Source organism: Caretta caretta, chromosome 1, assembly GCF_965140235.1.
Source record: "Caretta caretta isolate rCarCar2 chromosome 1, rCarCar1.hap1, whole genome shotgun sequence".
NCBI classification, from domain to species: domain Eukaryota; kingdom Metazoa; phylum Chordata; order Testudines; family Cheloniidae; genus Caretta; species Caretta caretta.
In genome coordinates this window covers 210,123,571-210,135,693 of record NC_134206.1, presented here as the reverse complement: position 1 = coordinate 210,135,693, position 12,123 = coordinate 210,123,571, and the positions used below count along the sequence as shown (strand labels likewise).

Here is a 12,123-nt window from a genome sequence, read left to right as displayed (position 1 = left end):
TCGCGCTGGTCTTCCACGCTGGCACTGCTGTCTACATCGACATCGACTTCGTTGGTGCCTGCGAGTGGATCAGCACCGGCTTCTTCGACGGTTCCTTCCATCGTACTGATTGCAGCGCTGATACTTGGTCCGGCATCTGCAGCTCCTCCACCATCTGACGCACTATTAGCAGCAACACTGCCCCGAGAGTTTTGGGACCCCCTGGGCGTGGCTGGCACGGAGCATCCTCTCATAAACGCTTCCTCCTCTTCGTCACCAGATGAAGCATTGGCGGGTATAGCCATAGCCCCGGCACTTGAGGACAACAGGGTGCTTCAGCAGTTGCTGCACAGAGCCGCTCAGGGTCTGGGCATTAGGCTGAGGAGGTAGTCGAGGAGGCTGATCCCATGGTGGACATCCTCGCACCCTCAGGACCTTCCCGTATTGCCCTTCCACTTATTAAAACCATTGGGGGCACCACCAAGACCCCGTGGCAGACCCCAGCTTCCTTGCCACCCACTGCCAAGCAGAATGAGAGGCGTTATTTCATTTATACTCCCACCCACCCCCTGGCTCTCTTGTTGTGGATGCTGCTCACCAGCATGACACAGGGCTTCCAAGGGCCATCCCCAAAAAACAGGGAGGCTAAGCGTCTAAACCTTGTTGGGAGAAAGGTCTATTCTACAGGGGGTCTGCAGCTCCATATCTTGAATCAACAGGCCATTGTCAGCAGGTACTCGTACACACCTGTGCGGCAATGGCCAAATTTACAGTGCTCTTCCCTTTGGACTCCCAACTCCTGGCTCCAACTCTCAGGGCTCCCTTACGAGGTCCAGCAAACTATTCATGCCTGACTAATCTAATCGCCTTTTATGATGAGATTACTGGTTCTGTGGATGAAGGGAAAGCAGTGGATGTATTGTTTCTTGACTTTAGCAAAGCTTTTGACACGGTCTCCCACAGTATTCTTGTCAGCAAGTTAAGGAAGTATGGGCTGGATGAATGCACTATAAGGTGGGTAGAAAGCTGGCTAGATTGTCGGGCTCAACGGGTAGTGATCAATGGCTCCATGTCTAGTTGGCAGCCGGTATCAAGTGGAGTGCCCCAAGGGTCGGTCCTGGGGCCGGTTTTGTTCAATATCTTCATAAATGATCTGGAGGATGGTGTGGATTGCACTCTCAGCAAATTTGCGGATGATACTAAACTGGGAGGAGTGGTAGATACGGTGGAGGGGAGGGATAGGATACAGAAGGACCTAGACAAATTGGAGGATTGGGCCAAAAGAAATCTGATGAGGTTCAATAAGGATAAGTGCAGGGTGCTGCACTTAGGACGGAAGAACCCAATGCACAGCTACAGACTAGGGACCGAATGGCTAGGCAGCAGTTCTGCGGAAAAGGACCTAGGGGTGACAGTGGACGAGAAGCTGGATATGAGTCAGCAGTGTGCCCTTGTTGCCAAGAAGGCCAATGGCATTTTGGGATGTATAAATAGGGGCATAGCGAGCAGATCGAGGGACGTGATCGTTCCCCTCTATTCGACATTGGTGAGGCCTCATCTGGAGTACTGTGTCCAGTTTTGGGCCCCACACTTCAAGAAGGATGTGGATAAATTGGAGAGAGTCCAGCGAAGGGCAACAAAAATGATTAGGGTTCTGGAACACATGAGTTATGAGGAGAGGCTGAGGGAGCTGGGATTGTTTAGCCTGCAGAAGAGAAGAATGAGGGGGGATTTGATAGCTGCTTTCAACTACCTGAAAGGGGGTTCCAAAGAGGATGGCTCTAGACTGTTCTCAATGGTAGTAGATGACAGAACGAGGAGTAATGGTCTCAAGCTGCAGTGGGGGAGGTTTAGATTGGATATTAGGAAAAACTTTTTCACTAAGAGGGTGGTGAAACACTGGAATGCGTTACCTAGGGAGGTGGTAGAATCTCCTTCCTTAGAGGTTTTTAAGGTCAGGCTTGACAAAGCCCTGGCTGGGATGATTTAACTGGGAATTGGTCCTGCTTCGAGCAGGGGGTTGGACTAGATGACCTTCAGGGGTCCCTTCCAACCCTGATATTCTATGATTCTATGATTCCTATTTGAAGGTGAGACTCTTTTTTCTGAAAAGACAGACAAGAGGCTGCATAGCCTGAAAGACTCACGAGTTACCCTCAAGTCATTGGGCCTGCACACTCCCGCCACACAGCAGAGACACTTCCGACCGCAACCTCCTCTGAGATTCCATTTGCAGAACCGACAGGTTGGTTCTCAGAGGAGGAACAGGAGTGGCAGGAGGAGGCAACACCCATCTTCAGGCCAGGGTTCTGGCCCAGCCCAAGCCACCCTCTGGCCCTAAACCGGCCTTTTGAAGGTGCAGTCGAGGACGGCGCGCCAAATCAGAGACTGGATCTACCCTGCCTTACCTTTTCCTCCTGACTATCCCCTTTCTACCGTGCATGGTCCCGTATCACTTCGGATCGCTGGGTGCTCCACATGATAGAGAGGGGATATACTCCATCCAATTCTGTGCCCTCCTGCCCTTCCTCTCCCCTTCCCCGTCCCTCTTCAGGGGACTCTTCTCACGAGCATCCAGGTGGTGCAGTTGCTACTGTCGCTAGGGGCAGTGGAGGAGGTTTCTCTGGAGCACAGGCTTCTATTCCTGGTATTTCCTAATATCGAAAGACAAAGGTGGCCTCAGGCATATCCTGGATCTGCGAGAACTCAACAAGTTCATAAAGAAACTCAAGTTCCACATGGTCTCCTTGGCACTCCCACCCTCAAGCCCTGTGAATGTGTCCCTGGAGCTCGAGGTCCACTGAACGCTCACAGTATTCAGAGATTCGCTGCTTCCAAAAATCCGTTCACCCAACTTACTTGTACCATCTCAGATCACTGCTCCGCTTAACTCAGAGCACTTACGTATGTTTATAGTGAAATCAAACATAAGTTTATTTAACAAAGTACAGAGATTTAAATTATATCAAGTAGGTTTTGGAAACAGTTACATATAAAATAAAATTATAATGCCTTTTGAAGTCTATACTTAATTAACAAGATACTCTCATAGCTGGTATGACAGCATCACTAGGACACCCCAGTATTTCTCTGCCTCGACAACTAGCTGCTCACGTGGATCGTCATATCAGGAGGTACAGTTTGTGGTCCTTTCCCTACTCAGCCTCTTTCAAATGTCTGGCCTACTGCTCTGAAGCAGCTTGAGGACACAATTTCAAATGGGATGCATTCTTAGTATAGTGATCAGAACCACTGATAATACTTTCCCAACCATTCCACCCTTATCTCAAGTCCTGAGGAAAATCAGGCAGTCCAAAGTATCAGTAATGCTAGTAGTGCCCTGGTGGCCAAGGCAGTTTTTGTCTACCAGCATCCTTTAGGTCAGGGGTCTCAAACTCAATTTACCTTAGGGCCAGTGCCAGTCCTTAAATCCTCCCAGCAGGCCAATCATGTCACTAATGCCGCCAAGAACCCACCCCCCAAAAAACTCCACCCCCCACCTGCCTGAGGCTCTGGGAGGGAGTTTGGGTGGGGGAGGAGGTCTGGGGTAGGGGATTGGGGTACAGTCTCTGGGAGGGAGTTTGGATGCAGAAGGGGTGAGAGGTTGGGCTCTGGGAGGGAGTTTGGGTGGGGAAGGGGGTCTGGGGTGCAGGCTCTGGGCTGGAGTTTGGGTGCAGGTTGCAGGCTCTGGGCTGGAGGAGGGGGTGGGATTGCAGCCTCTGGGAGGGAGTTTGGGGCTTGGGGTGTGTGGGGAGGGGTGCAGGCTCTGGGAGGGAGTTTAGGGGCTGCGGGGTGTGGGGAGGGGGTGCAGGCTCTGGGAGGGGGTTGGGGGGTGTGGCACTTACTTGGGGCTTAAAGGCGGGCTGGAGGGCCTCCGCACGCTGCTGCCCCCGGCACCGCCTCTGCAGCTTCCCATTGGTGGCAGAGGTGCTCAGGGTGGGGGCAGCATGTGGAGGCACAGCCCTGCCCAGCCCTGGGGCCGCAGGGAGGGGCTGGCAGACACGTCAAGTGAGCAGGCAGATGCCGCTCAGCTCTGCTGCGCTGCCGGGCCCCGGGCCATCGTAAATCGCTTGGGGGGGAGAGTGCCCAGGGGCGGCAGCTGGGGCCAAGGGAGAGACCCAGTCCCAAAACTGCTGGAGCCCCGCAGGCCACATTGGGGAGGTTCCCGCGGCCTGCAAGTTTGAGACCCCTGCTTTAGGTGGCTTCATGTCTCTGCATATGCATCTAGCCATTTCCAATCCTGCCAACTCAGAACAATGGCAAGACCACCCATTCCAAACCAGCATCCTTCCATTTAACAGCTTGGTATTTGGATGGATGGTGAACCCGAAGAGAGGTCTTGTTCAGAGCCAGTATAATCCATCCTCAATAACAGGAGAAGCGCTGTGAGAAAACGTTATGCTGCAAAATGGAAGAGATTCTTGATCTCGTGCCAACATCGTCAAATACTTCCAGACCATTTGAGACTACCGCCTTTTTCTAAACACATTATGTCTGTCAGCTCACTGCGTGTGCATTTGGCTCTGATTAATGCCTTTCATCTTCCAGTGGAAAACTGTTTGGTCTTTACCCACCGTACAACTGTGATGTTTCTGAAAGACCTTTCCAGAACCTTAACTCCAGGACTAAAAACAATGCCAACTCGGGATCTCCATATAGTATTGTCAGTGCTCATGAATCCTCCATTCAAACTCTTAACCTCCTAGTGTGTTCTTCATCTGTTTTTGAAGGTGTCTGTCCTGACTGCAGTCACCTCCACCAGAAGTATAGGTGAGCGTGGGACCCTTATCACGGACCTTCCCTACACTGCCTTCCATAAGGATAAGATTTCTTTGAGGTTACACCCCAAATTTATTCCAGAGGTTCCCTCTGAACTCCACTTTAATCAGGTCATACACCTACCAGTTTTCTACCCAATACCTCACTACTCCAGAGAAGACAGGGACTCTGTTCTCTGAATCTCTATCAAGCCTTAGTTTTCTAGCTGCAAAGGCCAAAACCCTTCAGGAAATCCCTGGGTTTCTTTGTTTTTGTTGGTGAACTGATGAAAGGAGAAGCAGTCCCCTCATAGAGGCTTTCTAAATGGGTTTCAGATTGCATCCTGCTGTGCTTTGAGCTGAACTAGACACCTCCCTCTCAAGGTGTGAGTGCTCACTTAACCAGAGACCTGGGTAATTCAGTGGCTTCTCTTCAAGGTGTTCCCCTTCTGGAGCTCTGTAGAGCAGCAACATGGGCGTCAGGGCATACCTTTACCAGACATTACATGATGGTACAAGCTTCTTCTGCAGATGTATCCTTTGGCACAGCAGTTCTGCATTGTGTGGTACAGCACAGTTTCTTGCACCCTTCTCCTCACTGGATATTGCTTGTGAGTCACCTTGAGTGGAATATATATTGGGACTGTCACTCAAGAAGAAAGAAAGGTTTATAGTAATGAGTTATTCAAGATGTGTGATTCCTATGTGTATTCTATTACATACCCTCCTTCCCCTCTGATTTGGATCCTTTCCTACGATGATTGGTGGTAGAGAAGGAACTGGAAAGGCAGTCAGTCTGTGACATCCCTTATGCCCTTGGGTTGGAGCATGAGGAGGTGCAGGCACAGACCAACAGACATTGCTAATGAAAAATCTTCTGCGGTCAGGTGACTGAAGCATATGCATACCTTGAGCAGAATACACATAGGGACTACACATCTCAAAGGACTCCAGTTTCTGTAAAGTAAGTAGCCTTTCTTTTTTTTATCTGCTTTTTTAAATTGGTCTAAAATGTTGAAGGCAATTAATTTTCTCATTGTGGTTTAAGCGTTTACTCATTGCATTTTATAGCTCTGCTGAAATCATATGTGGCAGTTTTATATATACTGCCTATTTTCATTGACTTATTTTGAGCCACTTATTTGCAGATTGGAATTAAAATTCATTCTTCAATCCATTTTCTTAAACATTATCTTGTTCATTGTGAACCATTAAGAGATTTTATAAGAAAAGGGTTTTCAATTTTGGCAGCTTTATTGCCAAAGCTTTGTTAGAGATGGAAAAGGAAATTGAGGTGGAGAATTGTTTCAATTTTCATGTTGTGAATTTTTTAATTGGGGCTATAATCCTCTGCCTGTTTCATACTAAGGGTCCTGTTCCTGTAAAGAGAGGAGTTTGAAGTTTATTCTTTCAGAGAGGTCAGAGAGAAACTTTATGCTTGGATCTCTGGGAAAGCCAGACTAGTGAAACCTTTCTCAGTCTATGCAGATTAGGTTTTATTAAATAACCCTGTTGAAATGTTGGTATTTTAAAGACCTAATAATTAGGCCTAATTTTGAAAGAGTCATTAGTGGCTCTACAGTTATAGTGCTGTGTTTTTGAGTTAAAGTATTGTTTCAGTCACTTAGTTTGAATTTCAGAGGAACAGCCGTGTTAGTCTGTATTCGCAAAAAGAAAAGGAGTACTTGTGGCACCTTAGAGACTAACCAATTTATTTGAGCATGAGCTTTCGTGAGCCACAGCTCACTTCATCATGAAGTGAGCTGTGGCTCACGAAAGCTCATGCTCAAATAAATTGGTTAGTCTCTAAGGTGCCACAAGTACTCCTTTTCTTTTTAGTTTGAATTAGCCCTCTTCCTATAGAGAAGGTATAACTGTCTCCCTAGATGTATGCCACTGGTTTCCCTGCAATAGGGTTGCCAGGTGTCCAGTTTTTGATCAGAACACCCTGTAGAAAAGGGACCCTGGTGGCTCCAGTCAGCACTGCTGACTGGGCCGTTAAAAGTCCAGTTGATGGTTCAGCGGGGCTGGCAGACTCCATGCCTGGCTCCACGTGGCTCCTGGGAAGCAGCCGGCATGTTCTGCTCCTCGGTGAAGGGATGGCCATGGGGGCTCCGTGCACTGCCCCTGCCCCAGGTGCCAGCTCCGCAGCTCCCATTGGGTGGGAACCATGGCCAGTGGGAGTTGTGGGGCAGCACCTGCGGGTGTGGGGACAGTGTGCAGAACCCCTGACTGCCCTCCTCTTTCTAGGAGCTAGAGGGACATGTCACCGCTTCCTGAGAGCTGCCTGAGGTCAGCGTCACCCAGAGCCTGCACCCCAGACCCCTTCCTGCACTCCAATCCATTGCCCCGAGCCCCCTCCCACACCCAAACTCCCTCCCGGAGCCCACACCTGATGCCCCAGACCCGAGCCCCTTCCCGCACCCCAACCCCCTTCCCCAGCCTGGAGCCTCCTCCCACACTCCGAATCCCTCAGCCCCAGCCCGGCGCCCCTTCCTGCATCCCAAGCCCTCATCCAGAGCCCGCACCCCAGCTTGAGCCCTCACTGTCTCCTGCACCCCAACTCCCTGCCCCAGCCCAGAGCCTCCTCCTGCACCCTGAACCCCTTATTTCTTGCCCCACCCAGAAGCCTGCAGCCCCAGCCCAGAGCTTGTATCCCTTCCTACACCCCAAACCCCTGCCTCAGCCCAGAGCCCCCTCCTGCACTCCAAACCCCTCATCCACATCACCACCCCAGAGTCCGCACCCCAACCCTCTGCCCCAGCCTGGTGAAAATGAGCGAGTGAGGGAGGGTAAGGGAAATGGAGTGAGCGGGGATGGGGCCTCAGAGAAGGGGCGGGGGTGTGGTGGGGCAGGGGGCAGGGCAAGGTGTTCGGTTTTCTGCAATTAGAAAGTTCACAACTCTACTCTGCAAGCCCCTGAAGCAGTTGCAGTGTGAGCTTGGAAAGCTCTGAGCAGCTGCTGTTCCTTCCCTACTGCAGCTTCCCTGTTGGCCGTGAGGTGAATCATAAGAAATGGAGAAGAGTAATTCTGCTTGCACCATTACCTGTTTCCCTATTAGGCTGTGGGAGACCCAAGGAGAACAGAATAGGTGCTCAACTGAGACTGCCTGAGCCCAGGGGAGCACCTAATAAAGAATGGCTCTGCTCCCCTTTCCCTATAGCCAGGCAGAACAGTCCAGGAGAGAAGAAGAGAAGCTGAGACACCCAGTTACTGCTCCCTGATTCTCTGTCTGAGCCCCTGTGCAGTGTAGAATAATCTGGGGGCCCCTTCATGACCTCCCCCCCCATGACCCTTATATATTTGCCTCCAGCCCCAACATTCCTGTGTGTCAGAGACTACTGAGGGGGAAGTGTAGGAGCTCTACACCTGTTGTGGTCTCCCCTAGTCAAAAGAATCCCCAGCAGTGGACTTGTGTTTTCCACTCACTTTGCTCTCTCTGGAAGCACAACAGAACAGAGATATTGCTCCAAAATATTTATTTTTGTCCTCAACCTTTTAAAAATATTTAACCCACAGTGTTCCTTAAGGAAGAGGTGTTGATTTACAACATGGGATTAGTTTTCAAACATCTAAAATAGGTTTCAGAGTAGCAGCCATGTTAGTTTGTATCCACAAAAAGAAAAGGAGTACTTGTGGCACCTTATAGACTAACACATTTATTTGAGCGTCCGATGAAGTGAGCTGTAGCTCATGAAAGCTTATGCTCAAATAAATTTGTTAGTCTCTAAGGTGCCACAAGTCCTCCTGTTCTTTTTATCTAAAATAGGGAGGAAGTCCCTAGATTGGCGTGAAACAGAAGCTTACTTGTGCGGAAGAATGAGAAAAGATGAATAGATTAATAAAAGTAAACTTAAGGTTTTCAAAGTTACATTGAAAGGAAAACTGCAGTATAGTGCGAAGTACAATATACAAAATCTACTCTGAGACAACGTTATTTAGGTTTCATAGTCAATAACTTATACATTAGGAAATATCAGAGTAAAGGTTGCCTGTATAACCCTGAATTTTGCCCGCCTAGTATATATGTATTGTGCTAGTCATTAATTATTTGGTCAATAACCAAATATGCAATTTATCCCAGGGGTTAGTAGTTCTCTTGAGTCCCAGGGATGACAGTAATTACCCACCACTGTTTTTAAGACCTGGAGGAGCTGCAGTAATGCACCCCATGGAGTAGAACACAATCCTTAGCCTACAATGTGATGTATAGCATTCATAAAGTTAATCCAATCATCCCGAAATATAATGCATGAGGTTGCAATAGCTATCACAGTATTAGTGAGGCATTGGTTGTGACATCATAGTTAAGGCTGAATACTACGCACTTCTGGCAGAGATTCAACCTTTATTTTGTATGAAAAATACAGTACATCCTTTCCGAACTTACGGTACTTATTCTTTGAATACTGAATGAATTTTATGAGAATTACAAGTAAATCCATTAATTAATTTCTGTTTAAATTAATTAAAAACGGGTCCTTTAAAATATTTAGCAACTGTTTCAGCCTTTTTTGTCTTGAATGGTCTTAACAAAGAAATAACAAACATTTCAAACTTTCTACATATAATTAAAATTCATTTAAATTTTGTGCATAAGTTATATTTGAAGAAATTAGTTTACGTAAGACCACAAGCATGGCCATAGTGGATCAGACCAATGGTCCATCTAGCCCAGTATCCTGTGTTCTATCAGTAGCCAGTGCCAGATGCTTCAGAGGCAGTGAACAGAACAGGACAATTTATCAAGTGGTCCATCCCCTGTCATCCAGTCCCAGCTTCTCTCAGTCAGAGGTTTAGGGTTGTAATTAAGTTACTAAAGATTGTTGTATCTAATTTTTATTCCGAGACAAAAAAATTAACATGGAGTTAAGTTTGTAATTATGCATCAGTAATTTAGGGTAGAAAAAAATTACAGGGATATTGTGATTATCCCAAAATCAAGTACTACAAACCCAGGAAATTCAGAGTTATAGCTATGCTTGAAAGAAATCCAGAAATATGAAGTTGAGAAATGCACAATTAAGACATTGTTGGGGAGTCTTTGTCTGAGTCCAGCTGTGTCTCCCCGTGGTGAGGGTATGTGGCTGGTGGTAGGGGAACGTGGGTGTGAAATTCCCCAGAGTACAATGTAGACTGATGGACACCTGTATTTACTCAGTTCACTAACCTGGGCTGCCTCTGTCACTGCTTCGTTGTGAAAGCAACCACTCCTGGTCTGTTCACACATAGCCTCCAGCATGTAAATCACTCCCAGCTACACTGTCTGAGTGCTATAGCCAGCCACTCATGAATTACATTGCATGGCAACACCAGCAAACTCCCAGTCCCAGACTTACCCCCAGAAATGTGCATCTTGTACTGCCCAGCCCTCTCCTGGACAACACAAGCTCATATAAAGTCTGTCATTTTTTAATAGAAAACAATGTGTACAAATCCTGTTATCACAAATGAAGTGTCCCAAACACACTGGTTTAGATAAAACAAGTTTATTAATACAGAAAGATAGATAGATTTTAAGTGATTGCAAGTAATAAGGCATAAAAGTGAGAATTGATTACAAAGCAATAAAAGGCAAAACACAACTAATACCTAACTTAACAAGCTAAGTGAATTCAAAGCAAAAGTTTATCTCACAACATGCTTTAGCAATCTTACTGGCTGCAGTTCTTTCAGCTACGATCTCCCCCACAATTCAGTGGTAATTTTCTTGTCCTTAAGGTGTTGTTGATGTCATGAGTAGAGATGCCATGAGAGATGATTTGGGGCCTCTGTTCTTCATTTTTATCCTTTTTCTCTTCGTTGAAAATCATCTCCAGCTGGGGTTCAGAAGACAAAATCTGGGGAGATGGGAACTTCCAGCTGCTTCTTTGGCAAGATGTAAATTTCTTGCTCACACCCTTTTTCCTGCCAAAGAATGGCTGTTTAACCAGGTGATAGTCTATCTGATTTTGTTGACACCCGTCTGAGGTGTCAGTTTGCCTTTTGTCTTCGAAGAACCAGTTTGTGCCTGCTTTTCTAAACTTGGAATATGTCTCAGTAATGTTATACAGTAAAATCTTATAACTTTACATACAACGTTGCCACACTTATTTTACCAGGACAATAATGACCAGTAAATCACGGGTTTTCAAATGATACTTTACAAGGCATAGTTTGTACAAAGTTTATCTTAGTTTTGAAAAAAGGGTGAGCATAGGTATGCAGACTGTTACACTAGGCCCTCCTTGGTGCAGCAAGTTCCAACCCAGGGCCCTGTGATTGTCAGTCAGATAGGCAGCCTGGGAATGGGCACCACAAAGCCTGCTTCATGGGTTGCTTCCTGCCCTGGCCTCTACCAACTTAAGTCGCAGCAGGGTCTGCTTATAGACTCAAAAAAGGGGGGTTCTCCCTAACTGTGATCTGGAAGCTCTTTTCCATCAGTCGTGGTCCCCTGTTCCCAGTCTCCATTGGGGCCTTCAGTGGCTCAGACATGGGCTCTGGTTCAGGTGCTGTGAAGCTTCTGCAGCCTCTGTACAGAAGCTACTAGTGTAGGACTGCTCCCATGCCCTAGTAGCTGTGACTGAACTGAGCGGCTCCCTTTTGAGCTCTGCTTCCATTGTTAACATGCCCAGCAGGTGCCTTTGGGGCTTAGAATTGCTTGTTAACCCTTGATTCCCCACTGTGGGGCTTATACACACAATCACAGACACCCAAACCTTGTCTCTCCTCTGAAGTGATTCCAGAAAGGAGGGGGTAAAAAAAGATTGAATGTGTCTTTAAAAAATCACCTTAATCTAATTTGGGACAAGAAACACAAAAATGCTTTAATCGTAATTGTATAGTTATTGCATAGAATCACTACAGGGTACTGATACATATCTGGAACCTTTACTGCATCTTAATGTAGTTTTTTTGTCTGGAATATGACACAGTGATGGTAATTGACAGTTACCTTCAATAAGTAAGACATGCAATTAACTAACATCAGTGTTTGCAAAATTCAGTGTAATTCCTCTGCTAAATGTTGGGATGTGCAAAGGATTACTACAGATACTGCTGTAACTTACAAAAGCTTATGCTCAAATAAATTGGTTAGTCTCTAAGGTGCTACAGTACTCCTTTTCTTTTTGCCGATACAGACTAACACAGCTGCTACTCTGAAACCTACAGATACTTGAAATTACAGATGATCTCTTAAGTAAAACTCTTTCCCCAGTCCTGTCCAAGTATTCCCTAAAGGTATTTGAAGTTGAATGTCCTTATAGTCGTTGTAGCTCCCTGAAAATGTGGTTGGTCATCTTCTGGTAAGGAAATCAAGTTTCACTCTCTCTTTCCCCCCAAAACCCAAATGTGTGGCCTTCAGCAATGCACCTAAGCGCCAGGGACTTCATGCTGCTCCTAATTT

The 12,123-nt window shown here is 46.9% G+C and overlaps 1 protein-coding gene across 2 annotated transcripts in view; it reads left to right on the top strand.

Annotated features, from left to right (window-relative positions):
• MAN1A2 (mannosidase alpha class 1A member 2) overlaps positions 1 to 12,123 on the top strand; it is a 312,951-nt gene that overhangs the window by 144,047 nt on the left and 156,781 nt on the right. The window lies entirely within an intron of this gene.